The sequence below is a fragment of the Pinus tabuliformis genome, chromosome X (genome assembly GCF_031772625.1).
Source record: "Pinus tabuliformis cultivar Carrire ecotype Pingquan chromosome X, CPIR1, whole genome shotgun sequence".
Taxonomy (NCBI): domain Eukaryota; kingdom Viridiplantae; phylum Streptophyta; class Pinopsida; order Pinales; family Pinaceae; genus Pinus; species Pinus tabuliformis.
In genome coordinates this window covers 867,258,047-867,264,046 of record NC_142308.1, presented here as the reverse complement: position 1 = coordinate 867,264,046, position 6,000 = coordinate 867,258,047, and positions in this window count along the sequence as shown.

Genomic DNA, 6,000 nt, shown 5'->3' with positions numbered 1-6,000 from the left:
TGAGAGAGTTGGGGTTTTGAAATGCGCGTTTCTCGGAGGACGCACCCCGGCTTTGTAGCACAGGGCGCCCGGACGCAGCTGGCCTGAAGGCGGGCTGCGTCTTCCGACCGTTTTCCCGTATGAGAAAAAGTCGGGGGACGCAGGTCACCCGAAGGGCACCTGCGTCCGCCGAGAGGCGCATTCCAAAACCAAAACCCCCCCAAAAAATGAAACTAAAACCTAAAAATTGATTCTAAACGGATAGAAATGCAGAGTAGGATGTGTAAAATACCTGGATGAGACGGCGTTCGATTCCGACGGTCAGATTTTTCGCAGCAACCACGGGAAGTTTCTTGTCAAAAGCTCCTTTTTCAACCTCAACAGTGAAACGGTAAAAATGACATGGTAAAAGGTCTTTTTATAGGTTTTTTGGATGAATTAGTTCATTTTTTACCATGAAAAGATGTTTTTGAATGTATTTTTGCCTATTTTAAACAGGTATGAGTAATGTGTTACTTTTGTGCAGGACAAAGGGATTTCGAGGGAAATTGTAATTTTTCACAAACAAAAATATCAGAGTCATCTTTTAAGCCCTTTTCTGACTCCTAAAACATGAAAAGATCGCCAAGTGTTTCTTTTTCACTCGTTAAAACAGAATTAAAAGACGGTCCCCTTTTAGCTCTTTTCTGACCGCAAAATCAGGAAAAGATTGCCGGGTTTTTGTCGTTTCGAACTCGATAAGGAAATAAAACGACGTGTCCTTGATCGCTTTTTACTTTTCAGGTTAACGACACTATTATGAAAGTACTCCTTGGTCGCAAGATCAAGCGGTTCCCCCAGGTATTATTTTATACTTTTTCGGGCTTGAGGGACACAAATATACAAAAAAGTTCAACGTGGAGTCTCCTTTAGTTTTTTCAGACTCTCTAAAATTGAAAAACGCCGAGTTTCTCCTATACTGGGCTCGTTAAACTTTTACAGTAGAGGACCTGTTCAATTACAAACGGGAACGAACCACTCCTTCCTAGGGTTCGAATTTAAACTAGGTTGGACTCGTCCGAAGGATGAGCTTATAATCAAGCATATGTTATCCTCCTCAAGCTTGTTAAAAATAAAGAGGTACTTGCCAGAAATGGTGGGGGAAAAGAGAGAAGAATGAACCTATTTGTCACCTTTTGTCTCAGAAGAAACTTTATTACCGCTCTTGAACACGACACTTTTCATTCACCTGGGTTGGGAAATCTTTTACCTCACAGTTGACCAAATCATTTTGAAAGTCTTTAACCGGGTTCCAGGGGTTAACTTTGAGTTATACGTCACCAAGCCATCTGTTGTGTCGTTATGTGTTCAAGAGGTCTGCAAGCAAAAACTTTCATCTGCAAAATACTTGTCATCCATTTGACCATCCCTGAGTCAGTCCTTACAGCAACATTTCTTCAACTTGAACAATGATTTCGTGTTGCGGGCTTGCCTGCAACGGGTCGCTTTCTATCGACATCGACACATTATCTAGAAAGATGACTTAGGAATCGACAGTACCTTGAAGTCTGCATTCATCAATGGCAGGTTTCTCGCCTTTGACGTCAGTTTACATCATTGACTTTCGATCAGAGGATTCCGTGAAGTGTTCGACATCAAAACATCTATTCACATTTCACGGGTTGTGCTTGGTATTTTGAGAACCATTGACATTACTGGTGGTTTCTCTCACGCTTGTTAACAGTTTACATCATTGACTGGTAATCAAGTGGTTTCTACCATGTTCGACATCGAATCATTTAATCACATGGCTAGAATCGTACCAATTCGGGAAGTAGAAGTGAAGACCCTGGATCTAGTTTCTACCATCCAGGCTGCGAGGAGTTTTGTATTCATTATCTATGTAGACTAATCATAAACAGATGGCTGCGTCCATACTGTGTCTACAAAAGTCTATAAAAATGATGTACTGCAAGATCATTCCTGTATCAGAATAGTTAGTCCATTAGTTAAAGTTTTGAATCTGAGTATGGGAATGCCTACCTCAGTGATGATATAATCTTATCCATGTATTTTGTGTTGAAAATTGCAGGTTCCAACCAGGCCATCCACAAGGCAATCCTTGAAATGATAAAGCGCTTCACCCTTCCTAGAATTACAAAACCCTATTCTATTCCAGGCTTCGCACTTTAGGGGGCAATCTGTTACACTAAAAAATGTCACCTTGACTACTTACAGTTAGTATGGCTCAAATCAACAGTCATGCTACCCTCTTAGGCAAGTCTCATGCCTCTGTTATCCATCTCAAACTCAAAGAAGAGAGAAAGTCTTGTAAAAACTATGTTTATCTCTGGGGTCGCAGGTTCTCTCTAGCCTTACCTGCGGGGACGCTGACCTTGTTCACAAAATATGCGTCCATGGACGCTCTGTATGTTAAGGGACAGGTGCGTCCCTCTGTAAAAGGCAAAATGCGCGAGTTTTATCTTGAAAAAGTTACTTGTGGTTACTTCTAGAACATTCTAGAGGTCGGTTTGATGAAATGGATGCGCCTCCAGTTGGTTCATGTATCTCTATTAAGGGGGAACTTATCCCATCAATAAGGGAGCTATCCCACCCATAGAGGGGGATGATCCCATTGATAGTGGACCTGAATAACCTCTTTACAGCACTATAAATAAAGGCATTGAGCCAGAAGGAGAAGAGGTTGGAGCTATACATTTTCTTTGGGTAAATGCTGCAGGATTTAGGTCTTCCATTAGAGCCCTTGTGAGGAGAGATTGTCTTCACTTGATTCTACTTGGGAGAGGGTGAGCTTTGTCAAAGTAGAGGAAAACCCTTGATGGACCCTGGGAGGAACTTGCACAACACCAAGGCCAGGTTGTAAGAGTTTCTTTGTTTCGTTATTAATACAAACTGGTTTATTTTTCTCAATAGCTTGTGTTAATGAGTTATTTCATGTGTTCCTTGGTCTGCATGTTGAATATATGTTTTATTATATGAAATGCAAGTGCTTGGTAATTGTTTGATTGTTTGTGGTTGCAGGAATTGACTTGAAGGAGGAGCTCATCCGGATCGTCAAGAACGGACTTCAACAACAGCGTTTTGGAATAAGGTAAGCCTAAACACTTGTAGTTTTCATGTTGTAAAAGGTGTATTTAGAGAAAGATCACTCCATTTTGTCTTGTTTGTCATTAGAATGTCTTAGACTTCTAGGAAGGTCAGTCGTGTCCGCACCCTTGACAGATTCCGTGTGACAAATTGGCGACTCCTGCCGATCAACCAAAAACGGCATTCATTTGTCCATGGGGGACATTTGCTTACTGCAAATTACCTTTTGGGCTTAAGAACGCCGGTGCTACTTTTCAACGGGCAATGTCTTATGCATTTCATGACATCAAGCACATTGTGCAACCCTATCTCGATGATTTGCCTGCTCATTCTTTACACCGAGCTGATCACCTTGTCCATCTACGAGCAATCTTTATGAGGTGTAGGCATTATCGAATTCGGTTGAATCCCCACAAGTGTGTTTTCTGTATAGAAACAGGTCGATTGCTGGGATTTGTTGTTTCAAAAGCCGGCATTCGCGTCGATCCCTCGAAAGTCGAGGTTATCATCAAATTGCCTCCTCCTTCGAGTTTGCGCCAACTCCAAAGTTTGCAAGGGAAAGCGAACTTTTTACGCCGATTCATCCCAAACTACGCCGAGGTCACTAAAGGTTTTACACGGTTGTTGAAACAGAACGCACAATTCTTTTGGGACGAGATTGCCCAGCAATCTTTTGATGCACTGAAACACGCGTTGACCCATGCACCGTTATTGCATCCTCCCAACTACAACCAGGACTACTTCTTATACCTCGCGGCTTCGCATTCCACCATTGGAATGGTGTTAGTTCAAGAAGATGAATTCAAAGCAGAGCATGTGATATATTATCTTAGTAGAACCTTAAATCCCACTGAGTTAAAATATTCACATGTGGAGAAATTGGCCCTGGCAGCCGTTCAAGCTGTCCAGCGTTTTCGTCACTACATTCTTCTCCGCAAGACTACAGTTATTTCGGATTGCAACCCTATGATTTATATTTTGACAAAACAACTGCTAGGGGGCAAGTACTCTAAATGGATTGTTATCCTGCAAGAGTTCGACTTGGAGTTCGAGAAGTCCAAGTCTAAGAAATCTTTAGTTTTTGCGGAATTGATGTGTGATTTCCCGAGTGCTGACACAGAGACTGTGGCAGAGGAGTCCATTGTGGACGAATCTTTGTTTCTTATTAGCACTTTAGATCCGTGGTATGGGGATATAATCATCTATCTCCAAACCCAAACCTTTCGGCCTGAAGCTTCCAAGGAAGACCGTCGAAAAATTCGGTTTCGATCCCAGCAATACAGAATTATTGGAGATACACTTTATCGCCGGGGGGCAGACTTAGTTTTTCGACGTTGTTTAACTCACGAAGAGGCTGAGAGAGTTTTGAATGATTGTCACTCTGGAGCATGTGGCGGTCATATGTCTGGGTATGCCACAGCTCAGAAGGTGTTGCGCGCTGGCTATTTCTGGCCGTCTATGTTTAAAGATTGTATCCTTGCTGTCAGAACATGCCACAACTGTCAAGTGTTTGATCGAAAGATGCGCGCTCCACCTGCTCCTCTCCACCCTATAATTGCCGCTGGTCCATTCGCCAAATGGGGCATTGACTTTATTACTTGTAACCCTCACTCGGCCGGGGGGCATGCGTATATCATCCTCGCGGTTGATTATTTTACAAAATGGGCCGAGGCGATGCCTACATTCGACGCAAGCGGCAAGACAGCTGCAGTTTTCGTATTCAATCATATCATAACTAGGTTTGGTGTCCCACAAGCAATCATTACTGACCATGGGAGCCATTTTCGAAACGTCATGATGACTGAGCTTACAAGCCAGCTTGGTTTGCGCCACGATAGCTCTACTCCTTATTATCCGCAAGCCAACGGTTTGGTTGAGTCAATCAACAAAGTTCTAGTCATCATGATTCGACGGATCATTGGTATCCATCGAACGAATTGGCATAACATGTTATTTTCGGCGCTATGGGCATATCGAACTTCAGTGAAAAATTCAACAGGTTTCACCCCTTTCCAGCTAGTTTATGGCTTAGAAGCTGTGTTACCTATTGAATGCGAAATCCCATCACTTCAAATGGCTGTCGAATTACTTCCAGCTACTTCCGAAGAGGAGAAACGGTTATTATACTTGGCTAAATTAGATGAGACTCGACGTGACGCTACTTTAGCTATCGAGACTCACGCGAAACGAATGAAAGCTCAGTACGATAAAAATGTAACCCCTCGAAGTTTTTCGGAAGGAGACCTAGTACTATTATATGATCAAGCTAACGATAAGCTAGGTGCCGGAAAATTCGTTCCCATGTGGCATGGGCCCTACATTGTAAAGCGAAAGCTAGCAAAAGGGGCTTATGAGTTAGTTGATTTTGATGGGGACTCTTTGGGTAAACCCAGAAATGGACTTTACCTAAAGAGGTATTATGCTTAAAATGATGGGTATGGAGAAATTTTTAGATAGGTTAGATTTTCTTTCTAGCTAGCAAGTGTGTTAGTTTAGTCAGTGTGCTTAGCTTAGCAAGTGTGGTTTTTCGTCATTATTCTGGCTTATCTTGGTTTTACTCTTGATATTGTAGATGTCGACGCCTCTCCAAACATACATTGGATTCGCTGATGGTGCTTGTCGTAATACACGGAATATCTCTTCCGCAGCTTGGGTTATCTATTCGCCCTCTGACGAGTTAGTTTCTATGCATGGGGTAAGCCTCGGTCAAACAACGAATAACATTGCAGAATACAGTGCAGTGGTTGAATTATTATCCGAATCTATTTCATTTGGAATTCGACGTTTGATAGTGAGGTTAGATTCTGAACTTGTTGTATTACAGCTTAATAGAGTTTATGCCATTAGAAATCCTGTGTTATTAAGGTTGTTTTTGAGAGTGCGTCTCTTGGAACGTGAATTTGATTACATTGAATATCAACATATTCCAAGGTC